The sequence below is a fragment of the Pseudorasbora parva genome, chromosome 10 (genome assembly GCF_024679245.1).
Source record: "Pseudorasbora parva isolate DD20220531a chromosome 10, ASM2467924v1, whole genome shotgun sequence".
Lineage (NCBI taxonomy): Eukaryota > Metazoa > Chordata > Actinopteri > Cypriniformes > Gobionidae > Pseudorasbora > Pseudorasbora parva.
Window position 1 is genome coordinate 6,065,271 of NC_090181.1, and position 13,594 is coordinate 6,078,864.

At 37.8% G+C, this 13,594-nt stretch overlaps 1 protein-coding gene across 3 annotated transcripts in view; it reads left to right on the forward strand.

Annotated features, from left to right (window-relative positions):
- The window catches only part of LOC137090945 (leucine-rich repeat and fibronectin type-III domain-containing protein 2), a 481,236-nt gene that overhangs the window by 351,620 nt on the left and 116,022 nt on the right, over positions 1-13,594 (forward strand). For all 3 annotated transcript variants that reach the window (XM_067454960.1, XM_067454959.1, XM_067454958.1), the window contains one exon: positions 10,842-10,979. The gene's annotated coding sequence lies outside the window, so the exon portion shown is untranslated. The remainder of the gene's footprint in view (positions 1-10,841; positions 10,980-13,594) is intronic.

Genomic DNA, 13,594 nt, shown 5'->3' on the forward strand with positions numbered 1-13,594 from the left:
ATAGTTATAAGGACTATATATCTAACGTTATCTCCGTCTTTGTTTGTTTTTGTTTTCAATTTTTTCACGTTGCAGCCGATCACATGGAGCTTAGTGTTACAGTATTTTGTTTCTGCAACACTAGCACCTCTTAGTGGAATTTTTAAAAATTCTGCGCGCCTCGTTCAAATATCACAAACACAGCTCGTACTACGGGACCTTGAGAAGGGATCAACATGTAGAATAGACTATATTAAAAGGCGATAGACAATTAAAGGTCCAACATATGAGGAATACCTTTCATTGTTTCAATGGGATTTTGAACCCCCCCCATTATTCCGGCGGCCCACCCACACTATTAGAGGCCCACCCATCATTCATTTTCTGCCTACGTCACTGTTTTGTCCTATTTCAGGCCTCAAGCGAACATTAATTTGACATCTCTGACTTAAGACAATGCACTACAAATTCTATTGAGAGAGAAAAACCTCAAAACATTATTATATTCCTGTTACTCTGTGTTGTACTGAACATTTTGTCCATCTCATATCTGAAAAGATTGCTGAGCTTTATTTAAGAAATGTTACATTTGCTTCCTTCTTACTCCACAAGATTTTTTATAAATATTTTTAATCTGTTAGTTTCATTTTGGAACTTTTTTCATACACAAAGTCACAACTCAAAAATGATAACGCCTATTATGGCTGGAGAACAGTCATAAATTGCAGACTCAAAAGGAGTGTGATTTTTATTTCCAGCGGTGTCATGTTTTTGCTCTTCAATTCTAACAGATCTACAGCTACAACAAGACATGTGCAAATGTCACATCTAAAAAAAATGTGTCAGAAACAGATCAACAGAACGCCAAATGTCAGTCAAGGGTTGCGTCTCAGTCAGCTCTCTAGTTCAGCAGTCAGGGCAATGATCAGTGAGTCGGCCATTTTAAGGGCTGTCTCAATCGCAGAATCCTTCCAGTGCACTGAAACGTTCGCTCCCAAAAAATGTTCCCTAGCATGAAGTTCTAAAGCATGAAACATAAACCACACAAGGCAGCTCACTACATATAATGTAATGCGATAGAATGGTGTTTACCAGCTGAAACAATATGTTTCTAACTCCTAAAACAAACTCCAAATGAAACTCCAACATTATGGCCAAAACACACCCATGACTCATTAAGAGACTAGATAAAACAGATTTGGACCATGTTTTTTTCCGTCCTTAATCTAGCAAACGTGGATTCGGACATGCCCTAATTGCATATACGCCATGTGCTTCAGATCATGTGCTCTGATTGTTAAAATAGGCCCTTTACTGTTTTTATCAGTGCCCAAATTTATGTACGCGATACTACTGATTTATGACTTAGTAAGCTATCAATTTTCACAATTTTCAGCTGGTTGTGGTCTTGTGGTTATACAGTACACATAAATTAAAACACAGTTTTTTTGTTTTTTAGATGACTGGTAAACATCGTTAACAGGAGATTGAGCTGATTTTGTTAAATATATGTTCGCTATAGACTGGGTAAACCCAGCCTGATCTGCCAGTGATTTGATTTCACCCGGCAACTCAGTCTGGAAACCTGTACATTTATTTCTACTGCTTCTGTTACACTTTTGCGGGAAAGTGTTCTTTACACTGGTCTGAATGGCTGAAGGACTATCAAATTGCGTACAGAGTCATTAGAAAAATGCTCTTTGACCACGCCTTTTGTGCAGTAGAAAATACAGAGCAGACTCCCCGACCAATCTTTAATTTTAAACTGAGCCAGACAAGGTTCGCTATAATCCTTTTCATGAAATGACAAACTTGATGGCGGATTTGGTGTAGATGTTTCCTATCCGATGTGCTAAAAAGTAATTTCTGAGGAAATCTGAAAGGTCTCAGGGTAAGGATGTGACAGTGCGGAAATATCTCACTTGTGGCAACACCAGTAACACCTTTTTTTATTAACAAAATGAATAATCACGCCAGTTTCATTCTTGTGGTGCACTTGAAGGTGTGTGTGTAAATTAGAAGTGTTTACCTCCATCTTCATCAAGTTCACATATTGCCTCAATATATGCAGGTTCCCTAGCATTGGATTTCAATCCAAAATATTGCCAAATAGCCACTTTTACATTTTGCTTTGAAACCAAATCTTCCGGCATCATCAATCAGCTCGCCTCACTCTCGTCACGTGATAAATAAAACTGACTCCTGCTGCTGGTCTGTGCTGCGACTCTGCAGACACGTTCAGTCTGATTTCTAACTGAACTAAATTATGGGATGGGGCAAAGACTTTTTGCAAGAACATGCTTTAAAGAGTTACAACACAATGGATCAATGGGTTAGATTAAAAAAAAAAAAACACTCATGGCTGTTTGCTTAATATCTGCTAACACTTTATTGTGATGCTCCCCAACAGACATTCTACTCACTTTAAGTAACTTTGCAACTATATGTCAACTTAATCTTATAACAACCCTAATCTAATAGTCTATTAACAGTCTACTAATACTCTGACAGTTTGTTGTAGTTGCAAAGTTACTTACAGTTAGTAGAATGTGTAAAATGGACCATCAAATTAAAGTGTTACCAAAAACAGTCACAAAAAAAATAAAATAATAATAATCTTAATTTTATGAAACAATACACACGCCACACAAAGATCCCAGCCTGTTCTCATGAGAAAATGTGAAAATGTGTTTCTTAGGAAAATTCGTGATTCTATGTTCAGTAGGTTTTACTTCATGCCAGATAAGAGGATCATTGGTTATTTCTCTGAGCCCTAGCTGGCGGACAGTCGTGACCTCCACAGGATAATACATATTGATTTTACATGATCAGGTTAAAAGGTCACACAGTAGTGAGGTAGGGCAAGGCAGACTGAGGCAGTGTGAGATGTTGTACACATCCTAGTGTGTGAGCAGTGAAGGGAACGTTACATGATTTGTGTGGAGAGCATCTGTGTTCTCCTTAAAAAGAAAACAAGTGTAAATATTATACAACATGTGTGCATATTTGTATGTGCTGTTACAGTGATTCTTTAGAAATTACACAATATGTTAAAGTGTCTCTTTGAATATTTTTTTAATGTTCCCTTTAATGCATGTTATATATACTCACCTAATGGATTATTAGGAACACCACACTAATACTGTGTTTGACCTCCTTTCGCCTTCAGAACTTCTTTAATTCTATGTGGCATTGATTCAATAAGGGGCTGAAAGCATTCTTTAGAAATGTTGGCCCATATTGATAGGATAGCATCTTGCAGTTGATGGAGATTCGTGGGATGCACATCCAGGGCACGAAGCTCCCGTTCCACCACATCCCAAAGATGCTCTAATGGGTTGAGATCTGGTGACTGTGGCGGCCATTTTAGTACAGTCAACTCGAAATGATTTAAAATGATTCGAGCTTTGTGACATGGTGCATTATCCTGCTGGATGTAGCCATCAGAGGATATGTACATGGTGGTCATAAAGGGATGGGCAAGGTCAGAAACAATGCTCAGGTAGGCCGTGGCATTTAAACGATGCCCAATTGGCACTAAGGGGCCTAAAGTGTGCCAAGAAAACATCCCCCACACCATTACTCCACCACTACCAGCCTGCACAGTGGTAACAAGGCATGATGGATCCATGATCTCATTCTGTTTACGCCAAATTCTGACTCTACCATCTGAATGTCTCGACATAAATCAAGACTCATCAGACCAGGCAACATTTTTCCAGTCTTCAACTGTCCAATTTTGGTGAGCTTGTGTAAATTGTAGCCTCTTTTTCCTATTTGTAGTGGAGATGAGTGGTACCCGGTGGGGTCTTCTGCTGTTGTAGCCCATCTGCCTCAAGGTTGTGTGTGTTGTGGCTTCACAAATGCTTTGCTGCATACCTCAGTTGTAACGAGTGGTTATTTAAGTTAAAGTTGCTCTTCTATCAGCTTGAATCAGTCGGCCCATTCTCCTCTGACCTCTGGCATCAACAAAGCATTTTTGCCCACAGGACTGCCGCATACTGGATGTTTTTCCCTTTTCACACCATTCTTTGTAAACCCTAGAAATGGTTTTGCGTGAAAATCCCAGTAACTGAGCAGATTGTGAAATACTCAGAGCGGCCCGTCTGGCACCAACAACCATACCACGCTCAAAATTGCTTAAATCACCTTTCTTTCCCATTCTGACATTCAGTTTGGAGTTCAGGAGATTGTCTTGGCCAGGACCACACCCCTAAATGCATTGAAGCAACTGCCATGTGATTGGTTGATTAGATAATTGCATTAATGAGAAAGGTGTACCTAATAATCCTTTAGGTGAGTGTAGATGTTTGTGAATGTATATAGTATCTCCCAAAAGAAAGAATTGACTCTGACAAGTCGTCTGTACTTAAAATCCCACTGTGTGATGATTGTACGTCACTAGAAAATACACTTTTATATCGCCACCTTTGCTGTACGCTGTCCGCTCGCAAACAACTTGACCCGCCCTCAAACACGTCATTTAACTGCCGAATGCTTCTCAAATCTCGGAGTACAACACCAGATTCAGAACAAGCTTGCTCCTCAGAATCACAACCTATAAATATTAATAATTATCGATATATTTTCTACCGGGTGTTCAAAATACGTAGTTTTGTGTTTTATGTTGTGTATGTTTTCAGCTAACCGGCTAACTCAAAGTCTTGCTGAAATATGTCTGCTCATCATCTGTTGGCCACTATTTCTATTTGCCACGTGTCTATTTTTGCAAATTGTCTGTCGTTCTTACTAATTTAAGTAAAGATAAAGGATGGAACAAGATTCGTTTTGCAAACTTTAATGTTACATCAGTCAGTCATGTTAGTGCTGGGCTAACGTATGCGCTGTTATTGATACGGTTCCCGCACGTGCACCGCAATAAGTGATAAATACACACATGGGTTTGTTGATGGACGTACTCTTGTTAATGCTGATGGTGAGGAATTACAGCTGCAACATCTCATAATGAACCTCAAACTGAGTTTTGATCACTGAGAAACGTCCTGCTCAAGTCATCCTTACGATGGAGGTTCGGGTTGACTAGTTCTTTAAATGTTTCTTCATCGGACTTGCACTCAGGTTGATATGGAAAAATCGACATGAGCATTGTTGGCTTTGCAGTGTGTACAATCACTGAGCTTTAGAAAGCCAGTTCTTTTAGAAAACTTCAGTTATGGTAATGGCCAATAAGCTTCCGACACACACTGTTAGCGTTAGACCAATCACAACAGACTGGGGCATTTAGCCAATCAGAGCAGTGTAGGCTCTCAGAAAGGAGGGATTTAGAGAGACCGATTCATCCGTTGAGTTGTTTGAGAATAAAATGTGTTGATGTGCAATGTATATTATGAGAAAACGAAAGTGATTTTTGACCTTTAATGCATGTAAAATGTTGTAGGAGACCTCCAAAACAAAATTAGAAAACTTTAAAAAAGCATAATAAAGGCATGTTCAATGAACTTAAGGTTGTTGAAAATTTTAAATAATATTAAACACAATAATGTTTACTGCATTCAATATTTTTGAGCATTTGAACATATAAAGGTTTTGCGTTTTAGAAATGGCCTTTCAATAGGTTAACATTACACTGTACAATACCTACAAATACTAATGAGATCACTTTTGTTATACGCATTTCCATACAATAGAGCATCTGGGTTTTTTCAAGCTAAGACAGAGCAGACAGCACAATACTGAAAGCAAGGGGGAACATCTCAGCTGGTGGCTCTAGCAAATGAGACCAGAAAAAGCTGTTTTGCCAATCATGTTGAACGACAGATCCATTGGGGAATTGTTTGAATTATGGATTCTCAAGGAATTCCTCATCCCTGAGACAACTGACAAATTGGGCCTTGACACTTGCTTTGTAGGGTTTTTGATTGTCCATGAAAAAATGAAAAGCAGCCAGTCTGTCTTATCCTGTGAGATTTTAATGGTGCTTATCAAACATTCCCTGAAGGATGTATGTTGTGGCAGATGTACAAGATGTGTTGCTGAAGCAGGTAATGCAAGCAGAATTTCCCTCAGTGTGTTTCACAACTACTACGCCATGTTTGTGAGCATTGACAAGTGATTTTTTTATTAGGTTTGTGAATTGATTAATGGGATTAGTAATTTTCCAAACAACACACGAGAGCTTGATTTCTAAGTGATACCTTTGCTTTTGTATTTTGATCTGGCTCTGAGATAAAATGCCACAGTTGAGGTGCAATTTCAATCAGATTACAGATTATCCAGACCCGATTCGAGAAATGAAATCTGTTAGAACTAATCCAACAATATAACTAATCAGCTTACTCGTTGCCTCGCTGCGTATGGAATACGGCTTGCTTATTTTCATTGAAAAAGAAAGCAGGATGAGAGACAACCATTACGACAAAATCACTTCTAATCTCAAATATGATGAGTGCTTTTCTTCAAAATGTAATGTATCAAGCTTAAATGCATGCATAAATATTACATTTTGTCAGTAGGTCACTGTGATTAAACAATGTACAGCAATTGGCTTATCATGAAGGTCATCGCTGTGTGTGAAGCATCATATCATAAAATTAGATCTCTGGCCGAAAACTACTCCATCATCACTCATGAATATTTCAGACCCCCAACATAACTTGGCTGTTTGAAAATTTTATTTTACAACTGTGTAAAGATATGCGTCAGAAATCATAAATATTTATGTCGTTTCTCCGCCTCGGTTATCTAAAATGATTCCCGGGTGTGGATGCTGTGTAGTATCACATCTCTGGGCAAAGCTTTCCCAGCAACATTACTAATTACTATAATTAATTCTCCATGTTTGGCATCTGTGTATGTCACCTAATTAGCAGATGTGGTTCTATTCACTCATATTTCAATGGTTTGCCTTGTGAAAGAAAGGGTAAATTAGCTGCGCAATAAGGATCTTTTGACCCTCTCATCCTTAAAAAGCAACGACAACATTTTCAAAAGAACACATGAAAGATTGATTCACAGTATCCAGCTTTCATCTGAAAGCTGTGAAGGTGATGACAGATTCTATTTTGTAAACATATACTGATGAAATGATTTGTCTTATATTGATAACTTCTTGGCCTATCAATGCTGTGATGACTGTTTAATTCCTTCATTCATCACGTTCTTGACTTTAGAGAGATGTGTGATGGGGAAACAATGACGGGAAGAGCCTGTTATTATGAAGAATCACTATAATTGCTGGATCTGCATGAGAGAGCAAGAGACAACTTCACATTCAGTTAAAGTTCAATGCGCTGTATATTTAATTGATAATGTCATTTTAGTCTGGGTTATATTTTATTTAGATGGTCCACTTTAGACATTCTACCAACTATAAGTAACTTGTCAACTAACTCATTAGAGCATTAGTACTCTTATTGGACTGTTAGGTTATGGTCAGGTGCTAGTAGAATAAGTTGACATGTAGTTGCAAAGTTACACGTCAGTAAAATGTCTTTTTTGGAGCATCAAAATAAAGTGTTATCAGATATTAAGCAGACAATCTACTAATACAAATTCATACATGTTGGTAAGCTTTTTGGCGAATCCATGTGTTGTAACTCTTTATAAAATGTTCCTGCATTATATCAGGTCTTTGCCCCAATCCCAGTTCTACCCCACACCAATTACATCACTTGCCCACCATGGCAGCACCCTCACTGTTGCTGGTTCAGTTAGAGAACAGACACTAAAATTAAAAAAGGAGCTCATCTGCTCAATTCAGCGTGAGCCGAACGAGAGTCACAGCACAGACCAGCATCAGGAGTCAGGGTTAAATCCATCATGTGACGAGAGTGAGGCGAGCTGACTGACAAGACAATGGTGGAAGGTTTGGTTTCAAAAAAAGGGAAATGTACAAGTGGCTATTTGCCAATATTTTGTATTTAAACCCGATGCTAGGGAACCTGCAACTTGCATATATATATATATTATATGGTGACTCTAATTGGTCGAGTTTTCATCATCATATAGTTTTCACTATGAATTCAGCTCCTTAACACTATCATTTAAAAAATGAGTTGAAATAATGCAGGCTGACGGCTTCAACAGAAGCAAATACCATGGATTAACAACCACTTAGCTCACAGTAAGACTTTAAAGTTTTACAAGTTATCATTAAATATACATTTCCCTATAGAGAAAATGAATAGAGTTTTTACTTCTGGAACCCGACTGCTGCACTCTATAACTATAAATGATGCATAATTAAATGAACTAACCTTAAACCAAACCCTAATCCTAACGGTATGTAGTTCATTAATATTACTCAGTACTTAAATGTATTAGTACACTGTATTAAATGTAAAATTACACTATTACGCAAGAACAACTTAAAATACAGTATAACCCAAATATCTTGCTCGTTGTTAATTACTGCATTGACTAATGTGTACTAATGGGACTAATTTAGTGTTACCAGTTTGTGATTTCTGCATGAGAAAAAAAAGTAAACAGGTAAAAACAATCATTGAGACTGAATTATATAGAGAACAGAAGGTTATAGACATTTGTGGTGGGCTCTTTTGACTTGGATCACCTAGCGATTACCCAGAAAGCTTTATCAGCCATAAAGCATTGTGCTAAAATCCAAACATATTGGCAACAACATCTTAGTTTTTACACTTGCAAGCGGCACTCAGATTTTCTTCAGATGCTATCAAAATGTAGTTAGTATACTGATATGTATTGGAATATCTGAGGTGAATCTTGTGCACTGTAATTGTGGTTGACTTTCACCCCAATGATAGGTTGCACACCATCTTAAAGCATAAATCATTTTGGCCTGCAGGTGTGTCCTTGATACTGTATCATAATTTGATGAGCCATTTCAGTGTTGCCTTGTAATGTTTCATGCGATAAAATCAATGCACAGAATGTTGTATACAATTGTCACATCAATTCGAAATGTTTTCTTTGTTTAATGCTTTATATTATATCTTTGTAATACATGTTTTATAAGTGCAACTATACTGTATGAGCAGTGTTTAAAAGGAACAGAAATAAATCTTGTCATATTCTTGGGTTAGCAGAGCAGCGACATGTGATCGGAACATCAACATGTCATAGCTAATGCAAAAATAGAATGTGTTGCTTATGACATTTTGTCAAGCGATACAGCGACAAGAACAGCCACGTTAATGTCAGGACAGACTACGGAAAGGTCCATGTGACATTGATAACAGCAGCTTTATTAGAAACGTGAATATCTAGCTGGATAATAGTCCCTGGAAAGAAAGACAGTTGCAGAAAACTGACTTTCCTTAAGCAAAATAAAAAATATAGAGTAATAAATAAATGAAATATAAAATAGCTATGTGATAAATTGCCCATGCTGTGGAAAAACACACAGCTTTTATAATCAGGAATGGCCATTAAATCTACCTATATCTGTCAGGAATTTATCATGATCTTTAAAAACGTGGTACCATGGTACAGTGAAGGTGTTTGAGGGCCTTGTGATATATTCCAAGGCACTGAACTATTAGCATATTCACATGCCATGACATTGAACGATTAGCATATTTATGTATCTTTGCATTTACATTGGACTCCAAGGGAAAAAATGGCACTTCCAAGCCAAGAGCGTTATACACTATAAATTGTTTTAAAGCAGCTACACTTAACCTCTTGTTAATTTTGAGCACCTACGGAGTAGTATTCCATCCTACATATCTAAAAAAAAGTCTCAAGCTGTACCAACTCTTTTCGAGTGCTAACACACAAACACCTGAAAAACAAACGGCATCCACACCCTTTAATTTTAATGAGCTGAATTTAGACAGTGCTGCAGAGTTCGTTGATCATGAAACAAATTTAATGTCAGCTTCGAGCAGCTCTGCAGAAAACAATAGTGCCATGATTCAGCTCCAGTCAGTTCAATGTTAACTCAATTCAGTTCAATAACGGCGTCAATGTTGTGAAGTTTGTGTCATTAACCAGCTCAGTTCAGTTCAAATTTTGTTCATCCATGTGTGCAAAAAAAAAGTCAATGTGTATTATCAGCGCACAGGACTGGGTGTGTGAGAGAGAGGAATGATGCGGTAACAACCAGTCCAGGACTGGCGACGCGTGATGAGGCACACCTGAATCTAATGGAGTCTCGTCACCGCCACTGTTAAATAGAGGGCATGCATAGGAACACTCCCCTCCGAGTGGCAGAAGAGCTGCTGCATGACTGGAGTTAATATGGGAAACTGTGAAACGCGATTATCAGTTTAAACTAAAGGTTGGGCTCGATATAGTATTCATTACAGCTTATCAAAAATCTAGTGATCCATGGATATTGACATGCAGCCAGGAATTGTGTTTCCTAACATTCATATGAACCATATTTTGACGCCTGTGAAATACATGAAGCCAATTTGCCTGTGAATGCTTTATATAAATACAATATAGGTAAGTGTTATTTTGGCTATAAGTGGGTTACTCATAGCCGGACTTTATCGGGTCTATTGTTAACTGAGACGCTGAAATGGCGACTATTGCTTGCTGGGTATTCAAAATCATAGACATGCTTTGATACTTCATGGTTTTTATTTGTTAGCGTAACCATCTAAATTCCATTGGTACACAATGAAGCGGATACATATTCTTCAAATCAATTAAATAAAGAGAATCTTACTCTGAAACGGCAGCCATGAGGTGGTGTTACTATCAGTGTGTTCATTTTTGGTACTAGTGCAAAAGGCCAGATAGGCATAGAGGCTATCGGTCTGGGCCAGTAGCATAGTGGTTTTTCATGTGCTAACTCAACTCAAAATGTGTTCTTAAAATGTACAAATCCAGTTTTTAAGACGTGACATACTTGAAGCTCCCACAGATTTTGAAATACATGTTCAGATAAATGTACTTTCTCTGTCTTGCAGGTGAACGAGTGACCCAATGAAGTGGAATACTACTTTACCGGAGTGCTGGAAGAGAAGTCACCTTGCCCCAGTTCTCCGAGAGCACCGGCAGAGAGACAGACATCTCTGATTGTTTGTTGCCAGTAGGGAGACAGGAAGGTCAGTAAACAAACTACACTGCATTTCTCTTGCTGCAGTGTGTCATTCTGCCTGATGTTCAACTCATGTCAGCAGCACAGGAAGACATGTTTGGATCCCTGCTTGATAGATTAGCGAGCGACTGCTGTCAGTGTAAACCCTGCCATTAGAAACGCCAGGAATATGAAGTCAATGAATACAGATTTGAATCTTTGAGCAGAGCTGATGCAGGGTTGAGATCTACTTTTATAGCCTACTATTCAGAACAAAACTGTTGGAGAATGATAATTTAACTAATGACAAAATCTTCTTAATACTGTGTAATAGGCTGCACAATTAATAATATTAAAAGTAATTAAAATGTAAGAACTGTCATGTATTAATCGATTATTCTTTTTTAATTGGCAATATGTGAACAGCTTGTAACAAAACTTAAACAAGACCTTCCCAGATTGTCTATGAAAGAATTATTTTTATGATGGACATGGGACATTATCCCGGAGAAAATCAAAGGGATGTAACGTTTGCGCGTGCTCCCTAGAGCCTCTCTTCTATTCATGTCATGCAAAGTAACGGGACATATTCAAGTTATAGTCTTGCACAGCCAGATATTTATAGATTATCGTTTCAAATAAACGTTATAATCTTTCATAAGAGTGTAATTTTAATGCCCTCATCTGTCGACATGACGCCGGTGAATTGCAGAGCTAGTTCAAACACATCCACGTCTCTACGATTAGATGCTTTCTTAACTGCCGTTTTCTCACCGGTCATTTTTATTGTGGGTTTATTTTGTTATTGAGAGGAAAGGATGCAGCATATATTTACATTTTCTTTTAGATGTTGTGTGGATGGTGTTGAGATGTTTTTGGTTTCGAAAGTATATTGCTGCAAATGCAGAACTTGTTTTGACTTCTAAGTGAAGAGTTACAAGTTCACAAGTGCAAGCCCAAACAATAAGTTGCTGCTGCAGTTCACTTGATGGCCACTGGTGTTGCTAATAACAAGAGTTTCTGAATTCTACATATAACCCCTTTGAATTGAAATTGCCATATGAAATAGTGTGATTATTAAACCACACATCATCTACATGTCATCTACTGCTTGCAAATAAAGAGCAGTCGGTTCTGCCATCCTGATATTATGCTTGTTGGGCAACTTGCTATATGTGCTTGCTTAACACAAACTCCACCTGGCATTGCTCTAAGTTTAGTTTGATTTATGAGGTGCGGTTATAACTTGCATTGTTAAAGATTCTATTCTATACATTGTTGTTGTTGATATTGTTATTATTATTTATTATATTAACAAAATATATTTAATTTGCCTATAAAATCATATTGTCCATGTCACAACTAAAGTGCACAAAAAGAGGTTTGGGTCCAATTTCTGGTTCTGATACTGTTCTTTTTTCTTCTTCACTTTACTCTGAGGTCAGCTGAAATAGGTCTGTGCTTTGTTCTTTTACCCTTAAAGGGTAACTCTTTCTTTTGGGCAGAACATGATGCAATTTGGAGACAAAACACATCGCTTGCAAGTTTTTGCACACCCTTTTGAACATGAGAGTTGCTGTTTCAGTGTGATTTTGTTATTTTATCCTTGATATTTAAGCAGCAGGATTATTAGATGCTTTATGCCCAACATTTAAAAATCACAATCACAGTGTTTGTCAAAATAATTACAATTATTAAAATTAGCAACATGACTACATACGTCTACGTAGAACGACTACGTTTAATGTCAACGCTGGTATTATGAACACAGTACCTATTGTATATCTCTTTTATATAATTTGTTATGCTGTGTGAACGCATTCTTCTGTTGCATATTCTTACATATAAGCCGAATATTAATTATAAATATTAAGGTGTGTTCACTAGTGTTTATGCTGAAAACTTATTTTTTAAATCCTTTATCAGAGGTCATTAAACCAATAGTTATTGAGTGTTTTGCACTTCAGAAATTTCACATTGTCCAGGAGTAGATGATAATGAGTATAGATGCTCAGTGGTTTTTGCAGTGTATTGTGGGATTTTTCGTGAGAGCAAATAAACAAAATTCGACCGGATTGCTTTCATAGTGCAGACGCTCATGCGGTCGAATGTGTTCAAACAGCCACTAAAGACCGTCTACTCCCCACCTACTGACCTAATGAGTAAACGTTATGGGAAGAGCTCTAGCCAGATGGGATTTATACTTTGATGGCTGAATACCCAAGTTAGGTTTGATGATGAAAAACTTACCAAGCACAATGTTCTCTTACATTTCTGATTTCTAACACACGATGCTGATGCTCTCGTATGTTTTCCTGTACATTTACACACCCATAGACCCTCCCCTTGAAGACAGGGACAGAAGTGGTTGAAAGTGGACAAAAAAGAGGGAATAAAACAGGTGTTTATGGAAATGTAACCCTAGTTTACATATGATCCGATCGAACAAAGCACATCTCAATACCAGGGGCCTATACCAAGAAGGCGGTTTAGCTGACTAGCTAGATATGTTTAAGCTGAGTTTGTGCCAATCCTGGGTTTTCGGTACCATTAAAGGGGTTTGGGTTTTAGCAGTGTTCATCTCCAGCAGGTTATGTTCTGGATAAGAGATCTCAAGCGGAAATTGGACCAATCAGCTGTGAG